Below are 9,945 nucleotides of genomic sequence, written 5' to 3' on the forward strand. Positions count from 1 at the left end.
TGATGCTTTTATACAGAGAACAGCATTATCTCATCTACACTCTTAAAATATCATCCTGACTGCTGTGTAAAGAATAAACTACAATAAGACAATTATGGAAGTAGGGGACTAGTTAGGATGCTATTGTCTCAGACAAGGCAAGAAACAAGGACAACTTGAATCAGTGCTGGTGATGAAAGTGATAAGAAGGGGTCATATGTGGAATCCACTTTGAAGATATGGTTTGGTTTGGTTTGGTTTGGATGTGAAGTGTGAGAAAAAGAGGTGTCAAGGATGATTTCAAGGTTTGAAGACAGAAATATTGGATGGAAGAGGAATCATTTATAGAAATAAGAGCTATTGAGAGAAGAATGGATATAAAGGGGGAAAACCAAGAGTTCTATCGGCCATGTGAAATTTCAAAAGCCTGTTAGACACTGTGAAGATGTTGAGCAAGTAGTTGAATAAGCAGGGCTGAGATTCAGAGAAAAGTTCAACCTAGAGGAACAGATGTTGGCGTCATCAGTATATCGATGGTATTAAAGCCTCAGTAATGAATATATCATCTAGGAAATGAAAATTCAAAGGAGGAGACGTCCAAGGACTGCGCTCTGGAGCGTTCCAGTGGGAGGGGGTCAGGAAGAGGGGGACAATCTGGGAAAGGAGTCTAACATGGATAGCATTTAAAAGAAGCAAAATCTGTGAGTGTGCAGCCAAATGTAGGCCATGTTTCCAGAAGGGAGAAACCGACAGTGAAATTTTCTGAAAGATTGAAGAAATGAAAACTCATTATTCTCCAGTGGACTTGGCAGTGAGTGGTCCTTGGTGGTCTTGATGAAAGCAGTTTCAGTGCTAAGTGCAAAGCCTGATTTGAGAAGATTCAAGAAATAATGTGACCAAAAAAAAAAATAAAGAAAGAAAGCAAATACAGGCAATTCAAGGAACTTTTCTGTAGAAGTAAGGTGAGAGATGAAAGAATAGCTAGATATGAGATCGGAATTCAAGGAAGGAGGTTTTTATTTTTCTTCAATGGAGAATACTATACCTTGATGTATGTTTATAGAAATCTTCCAATAAAGAAGGAAAAAATGATAATAGAAGAGTCTTCAGATATGCTAAAAGGGCAGAGATCCAGTGCCCTCAGGTGGAGTTGGCCTAAATTAAGAGAAAAAAAAACAGTTTATCCAGTGCAACAAGAGGGAATATTTGATGCTTTGTGCAGATATAGGTTAGTAGATTTGACAGGAGAATGTGAAGGTCTTTTCTGATAGCTTCCATTCTCTTGGTGATAAAAGAAGCAAGGTCTTTAGTTAAGTGTGAGTAGGGAAAAGAGAGTGTTAAAGTCGGAGAACAGAGTGAGTGCAAAATTGTCATCTGGGAGAGTGGGAACCAAGAACCAGAGCAACATCCGAAGACAGAGGTGATCAAGAATACGAGTGACACATAGACTGTGATTCACCGGAGGGAGAAGATGAGTGAGGTAGAGAAAGGCTACCTGAGGACAAGAACAAGAACGGAGGGATTTCCTAGTACTCAGATGCATCAAGTGGCTGCCTATCTAGAGATAGAGTTTTAACTCTGTTTCCTGCAAGCATAGTAGTAAAAATCTCAGAAGACTGCTGAACCTTGTGGACATGAGAAAATAAAGATTCAGCATAGTGTCTTTCACATGAAGAAGAGGTACTGTGGCACCACAGAAGATGATAACATTTGGGAATCGAATTCACAGGGTTCAGACTCAAGCTCAGCAACTTACTCATCACATGATGTTGGACCAATTATTTATTTCTTCTCAAACTCAGATTCTTCATTTATAAAGTAGATATGCTAATACCTCCTTTTGAAGTTTTTTGTGACGATGAGAAAGATACTTTTAAAGTATCCTACAGAGTACAAGTAAAACTACTAATAAGTTAAATGTTTGGACACTCTTTAAACAAGTTCATTTAAACATATGTATTTTATCTCCACTCCCTCTAAAAAGCACACTATAACAAAAAGAAAATCAGAAACCCACAGGGACAAAGAAAACAGAAAATGAAAAGCTTGTGAAGGTACTCTATCTGACTTTTGGGAGCTGAAACCTGCACATCTTCCAACAAGAAGCAGGCTAAGCCCGTCATAGAGCCCCAGAAAGGCTTGATAATTGGAGCTATCAAGTATATATAAAGTGGAGGTTGGATGTGGGACTGAAAAAAATGGTGCAATCGATGAAATCCCCAAATAACTCATTTCTACTATGTGATGCCAAATGACCGTCCCTCCCCAATTCCTCAAGACAGTTTTTAGAGAATGTGAGATCTGGGAAAATTGAATCAGAGCTACAAGGTACCGTGGACAGGTAGAGGTGAGATATCAGACTGAAAACAGAAGGACCCCAGCCTTTCAGAAAACCCTCAACCCCTCAGTTTCCAGATGTCTGGTAACCAATTTTTTACTCCACAGTTCTTATACAAGATTTTTTTTTCCTGAGAAAATCAAATGTTTCAGAGGAAAAGACCCATAGACATGCTAATATGTAACACCACTCCTAGGCATGAACTCACTCTGAAAAAATTTTACTATTTGAGAAGCCCCACTCATACCCAGAACTTTCAATTAAGTTTTTAGTAACTGAACTGCAAAGTAAAAACATATAGCTAAAGATCATCATAATTTGAGAAAACTCTCCCAAATTAAACCTAGAATACATGTTGGAGAAACCTTACCAGGAACGAAAGAATATTTTAAGAAGGAAAGAAGGGAAGGTAGGAAGGGAGGGAGAAAGGGAGGGAGGAAAACAAATATCCTCAGAAAAATACAGAAGAATATACCTATAAAAGATGCTTTTTTATATAAAAAGATAAGGAAGAGACACTCGGAGAACACCCTAGTAGATTAAACTGTGAGTACTTAAACAAACCTCAATAGAAGGATTAGAAGACAAATTTGAAATAATAACTAAGTTTTGTCAAAAACTAAGACAAAAATCAGGGTGATGGATAATAGGACAGAAGAAATAAATTTTTACCAATTGAGGATCAGTCTAGGTGATCACATACATGTGATAAAAATGGTATTGAGAGGGTATTGGTACGGTTTGAAGAATTCCTGAAACTAACAGAAATATTAGCAAGGAAAAAACTGGCAATTATTAATACTAGGAAAATACCTTTTCTTGGAAAAGAAATGTGATTATAGTACCTTATTTTGTTCAGCAGTAAAAAATATTTACATGATCGTAATGATGTAAACACTAAAATATTTTGATCAAAAACTAGAACAGCTTTATTGAAAGAAAGTAATATAACTATATTGCTATAAGGACCATGGGGAGTGAAGGGAGCTATATGTTTATCTACCACAACAGCAAGTCAATAGATTTTTTCTAAAATTGATAAATCAATTTAAAGTTGATTAAGTTAAGTAAATAGCAGTGTGAGCATATAATCTAGAGAAACACAGAGAAAAAGACCATATGAACAACCAAAAGACGTGAAGGTACTTGTCTTTCCAGAGCAGGAGGTTGGGAAGAACAGGGGAGATGGCTGTGATTTTCATTGTAAGCCTTCATGAAAAGCCTTGACTTTTAAATTATGTCTGTTATTTTGATAAAAATAAAAAACAATTTTTTGAAATTAATTTTTAATTCTGACCATTCCATTCCTTCCTCCTTTCCTTCCTATAAATTCTTAGCACCTATAAACTCATACCCTTAAAATGAACAACACAGGCAGGAAGGCAATAAACATATTGGTATTTCAGTAGTGCATACCAATAGTGTGTTGAGTTGGATTGAGGATTATCTACACTTCTCATATTTATGTCACATATGAGATTCTTAAATTTATATATTTATTTTCAAAAAATGGAATTTGGTAGGCATGAAAGTTTTGATATTCCAAGTAAGTTTTCCATATAATCAAGATCTGAAATATAACAACAACTTCGATTCTAAAACTAAGTCTCTATGACATTAAACATTCAGTTAAAATTAAATTTAAAAAACTGAACATTTTAACAAAATCTCACCAAACACCTATTTACAAAATTCCATAGAAAGTTATTTTTTATGAATCTATATAATCTTAAAGAAAGGACTTGGTTCTGTCCACAGAGCGGGGCTCGCCAGTATCATAAAATAAGGTAAAAAATGAAGCAATAGGTTCATTGTCTGGGATATCATTTTCTTAAATCTGAGAATATAAAATGTCTTTTGTTTCTTAGAATTAAAGTAAGTTACATTCAGATGCTGGGGAACACCTGCCAGTTCTTCCCATAAATATAAAAATCCATCTTTACCCCCATTCTCCCTGGATCTCTAGTAGGGTTTTTGTTTTGTTTTGCTTAAGATACTAGACAGCACTAGAAATTGTTAACAAATCAAGCCAGCCTAATTTACAGTCTCAACGTTAACTAACATTACATTAAACAGATAATCAACCATCAAAATTACTACAGCAGTGTTTATTTTCTAGATCATACTTTGGAGTCTGAAATGTCAAAGAGGTAAATGTAGATATACATATGCAAGGCTGTTATCAACATGGAGAAGATCGAAAGCAAATTTACAAGGATTCATTACAAAGCCAATCCTTTCTAAAATTCCGATTAAACAAGAGACTGACAGGTTGCTGGATTTGGGGGTCAGGGAGTGAGTTATTGATTACTGATATAGAAACAAGTTTCTTACTGTTTGGCTGAATGGAATTTTATATTTGAAAGTTTGTGACTTTCCAATAAAGGAAATTCATTTACAATGTGCTTTATTCAAATTAGCGTTATAGTCTCTTCTGACCTAGAACAGACCGAGAGCTGTCACCTCAAGAGCTGTATTCCTTTTTATTGCATTAAAGAGCAAAAGGCCACAAACATGTTAATTAATGAGTCTGAAAGTCCCTTGAAAACATATAAGCCTTTTAGAATAATGATAGGAAATGTCATACAGACCTCCATACCGATCATTCAACCCAGGTATTTAAATTTGCCTTTGCCTTCTGGCTAAGCTAGACACTGCCCCCCATCCCACTCCAACCTACCCCAAAACACACACACTTTAAAAAGTATCTGTAACTGTGTTTGGTCACAACACACAAGTGACTGACTTTTCAGCAACCACCCTGACAATCCATCTTGTCCAGTTCTCAGTTACAAAACTCAGAGACACCAATTGGGAACAATGGCTCTCTTCCGCTTTCTTTCTGCCTTTGTTCTTATACCATGTGTGGGGACAATAACCCAGGTTTCTCTCCTCCAAAGCCTCAGTTTACATTCAGAAACAACAGACAAACAGGCGATTGCTGAATAACAGCCGAGTATTAGAAGGGAAGTGAGCATGAGGGAGGAGCAGAAAGAAAGAAGGTGATCGCTCTGGCTTCATCTGAGGCAGCATATGAGCGTTGCCTTGAAGATTAGGGAAGTTGGGAGCACCAAGAGAGATCAAGGGCAATGTTCTCGTCCAGGGAACGGCATCTGAAGAGAATGGCATTGCCTGCAAGCACAGTTTTCTCAGAAACCGATGAAGGGGTTCCATGTAACTGAGGCCGGAATGCATTGGCAGAGAATGTGAGGAGACAAGGCTGCAAAGATGTTTTAGGAATAAATTACAAAGGGTAGTGAATGCTGAGCAAAGGAGCTTGGATTTTTATCTTGTAGCCAAGTGGGAACTATTCAGAATTTTTAAGAGAATACAGTCCTAGAAGTTTCAAGATTAATCTGTTTCTCCATGTTTTACCACAAATTCACCTAAGAAGACTCTGAAAATGCTCTTATCTCCATTTCAGAGTTGATAGGAGGATTCACTCACCTGCACAAATGCCTCTACTGGTCTTAGATAAAGGGCCTGTAAAAAGAGAGAATATATCTTTTCTATGCCTTTTATAACCCCTCTAATTCCGCTTAGCCCTAAGCAAAGGGGCCTTAAGTGCATGCTAAATCTATTCTTGAATTTCCTAAAGTAATCTGCAGCTTCGGGTCTTCTACAAGTAATATTCACCAAAAAAACTTTCAGAAGCTTATCTTCTTTCTACAAATTGCTTTGTTTTTTAGGACCAATGTCTCTCAATAAAAATTTCAATGTATTTGGATTTTTTTGCCCTTTCACCAATCCGATTTGTGTTTCTATGTCCTGACAATGTCCCCATTCCTTCACACTCCACCATGGGTGCAAAGACGTGACTTGAGGTCACCACCTAAACACAGGCGAAGTCCATTTTCTTGCAATCCTGTGAAAAGAGATCCTTTTATAAAGCATAGTAAGTGCTCAGTAAATACTGACTGCTGGATTTGCGAGCACCTCCCGCTAATTTCCAAGCAGATTGGAGCAGCAGCAGATTTCCAGAAAAGGCCACAATTTCCAGGACTGACTGAAGCAGAGCACACAAAGCCAGTCAGCACTAGAATGAGCCTTAGCTGAAGAGCCAAACTGCACGGTGCCAGATGGGCAGATGTAGTTTATTCAGAAATCCCTCCAGAGAGCCCCAGGCTAAAAATTGCTGCTGGGCTCAGGAGAGGCGAGTCTGGAGGCCACTGGCCTGAGTCCAGAGCATGTTGCAGTTACAGCCTGGACTTCTTCCGTTGTACGGAAGTGGTGGGGACAGAGGCCACTCCTACGGAGCCCCTCTGAGTCGGACAATGCCTGTCCATAATGCCCCCAGGCATTTTGTTGATGGAAGCATTCTATGGGTAACATCAACACCTACAGACACAGCCACATGATTACTGTATGTTGGTTTTTTTATTCTCCTTTACAATTTTTAATATTTTAAGGTTATTTTCAGCTTAGAGATAGAAAATCAAACTACTTTCTAAAGCGACGTTATATGCTTATCCTCTACATTGAACATACATAGACCTTATAATAAAAACTGTCCCATTCTAGAGATGAGGAAAATGAGAATCTGAGAAGGTGACTTGCCCATCATAAAACTTTTAAGCATCACCACTTCTAAGAGCCGCCCCCCCAGGCCCTCTGCTCCCCTGGCCAAGGCCCTTTCCTCTGGGCCTCAGCACCTCTTGCTCGCCTGCTGCCTGAACAGACAATGGAAGATGTGCCCTGGAGACTGTTTTGAGTGAGGGTTGGGTGGGGGGAGGGGCAGAAGAAGAAGGAAAGGAGGGAGGGAGAGAAAGAGAAGTAGAGGAAAAAAGGAAGAGAAGGGAATTTAACTTGCTGATTTCCACCCCTCCAAGTCGACCTTATGATATATTGGCACGAAATCAAGAACATGTTCCATAATTAGAAAAATATCTAGCTTCAAAGGAGCTAGAGTTTACGAATGTGTCGAGCATTCATTCAAGATTTTAGAGCGACTTTTGTCAAATTAAATATTTCGGGCACCGATGCCCTCTCTGCCATTGACCACTACTGCCATTTCTGATCTAATGGCCAGTGACAGAGAGGCAGGAAATTCCTGAGGCATTAGGAAACTCCATGCTAGGAGGCTGCTTAAGGCCTTGAGCCTTGTGCCCTGGTGTAGGAGGTTTAAAATGGCAAAAAGAGGCATTAAATTTACCTTCTGCTACCAGCTTCCTTCACTACGAATCCCATGTTGTTTTCCTAAATCTTCTGCTGTGAAAAAGTCCACTATCTTCTTCCCATGTTGTATCCAGAAATTATTTTTAGAGGCAATGTGACTAGGGAAATGTTCTATGAAATGCAAAGAGAAAGACATTCCCTAACTGTTCCTTACATAATAGATCTTCTGGGGACCAATCTTAGAAACATCAAATTATAAATTGTAGGTCTTTTGATTACTGAAGTATAACAATTAAATTATATAGAAATTTCCTTAACTGTGGGGTTGAAAGGAACAGAAATAACTGGTAATTGGTCTCAACCAGAGTCAATAATGTCCTTTCTATTTACATTTGGTTTTCCTATAAACTGCCTACTGGGTTGCGAGGAACTAAGAGGCTAGCAAAAAACTGAATCCCCATCCATCAGTATTAATCTCACACTTTACTGTGGCTCCATCCATTTATCTTTCCGACACAAATTAGAAATTCAAGAGTTTTAACAAATGAGCCTGCAAATGTAAACTTATTAGGCCATATATTTTTACTACACACTGTGCAGTGCCCTCCACAAAGCTGTCCCTTCAGAGAGCATTTTCCTATTTTGTGTTATTGATGGCAGCTAACTAATCACATTTTTAATGTTGTCTTTGGGGAGGGCTGTTTGAGTGAATGTGCAAGCTAAACTACCCAGAATAAATCTACCTTATTAAATGCTTGAAATTATGTGTCTTTTACGATAAAGAAACTCCCGAGCATTGTTACATTTGCTAACCTTCTTTCTGCAGGAATCAAAAGACTGGGATTAATTAAAATAATACATCAAAACTGGGGTGTTGTACAGAATGTGTCTGTGTGTGAGGAAAGGCCAAGAAAAATTGGTTAATTGGTCTCTTCATCCCTATTCACTCCCTTCCATCTAAATAGCTTTAAGTGTTGCTTTCTGAACTGGAACCACAAGAACATGAGCTGAAGAGAAAGTCACTCTCCTGCTTTGCAGACAATGATCCGACTCCCTATCCCTCCCCCAAGAAATGTGTTCCGGTTTATATCGTCCCTCTCCGATTAACTAAGAACTACAAAAATTCTGATTCCTAGACCTAGAAGCTCTATAACAGAGAGGAAGTTTAATATATTGTGAGCCCAACATTGTATTTCTTCTAAACAAAGATGTGGATTTAAGGCCTCTGAACAATGTCACATTTCACAAGTACCAAAAGAAAACATCTGGCAGGCTAAGACTTCTCCCTGCAAAAACCAGGTCCTCTTTTCCTTTAGCTATGGTGGGCAATCAAACAGTGGGGCTCCCTCAGTACTGTGTACAATCATTTTATTATTCTGAGACGGTTTAATTACTGGCGGGTCCTTTATTACTGAGCTCAAGTGCTAATCTGAGCCCTGAGCACATCTGCTTTCTACCTCTACTCTTTGTAAGTTTTGCACTGTCAGAAGCAAATGCATACATGGCCACAATTCTGCCTTGTCACATAAATTTCAAGGATAACAAATGATGGAGGTCATCTGGGAACCAGAGCTCTCAACAGCACAAATGGTACAGAATTTGGAATCTTCATCAATACATATACTTCAGGACATAAAGATACATAATATAGATTTACCTAAAAGGGAAGGAAGAAATGCTTGCAAAGTAGGAGGTGATAAAACAAGAACTCATTTTTTTTGCAAATTATGTCTCAATAACTTGACTGTCCCACTTGAGATGTATGGCCTTTGTGTAACTGACATTTAAGCACAATAAGCATATGCTCTCCATAGAAATTAAAGTCATGTGCATTTTAAGACCTCATAATAGATGGTTTTGGTGTTCCCCTGCAATCAGAGTACTTCTCTATCACTTAGCTCGGAAGGGGAAACACAAACTTGATTAGTACTTAACTAGAGTGTAATGGCTGATAAATTGGCCTTCATGTTTCAAAACTAGACAACTCTGCTAAGGTTGCCCGGAATTTATTTCTCGACTACACAGATACACTCACTTTTCTCATTCAGTCACAGGAATCAACAATTTAAGATTACACTGGCTCTCCTGAAGGGTACTTCTTATTTATCCTGGGTAACTTAAAGATTTAACTGTTACCTCTAGCAAAGGTACAATCCGAAGAAAGGTAAGAACCGATGAATTAAAAAGAAAGGCATGGTTGGCAGAGGCGAAACTGACTGGGAAAGCCTTCTGCGTTAGAATTTGGTTTGAAAAATACAAGAAGGTGTTCATTTAGTCACTCAGCAAATATTTATTGAGCACCTACTTGAAGCAGGGATAGGTGTCAGGTGCTGGAAAGACAAAGTTAACAGCTTCTGCCCTCAAGGAGCTAATGAAGAAGACAGCCGTGAAAGCAGGTAAGGACTGTCACAGCAACATAAACCAAGACTCTGGGAGCTCAAACACTCACTAAAGAAATAATGTTCCTGCCTCTCAAAACTGTATTTGTAACAATGCTTAGAATCTAAATTACA

The sequence above is a fragment of the Pteropus vampyrus genome, unplaced genomic scaffold (assembly GCF_000151845.1).
Source record: "Pteropus vampyrus isolate Shadow unplaced genomic scaffold, Pvam_2.0 Scaffold21, whole genome shotgun sequence".
NCBI classification, from domain to species: domain Eukaryota; kingdom Metazoa; phylum Chordata; class Mammalia; order Chiroptera; family Pteropodidae; genus Pteropus; species Pteropus vampyrus.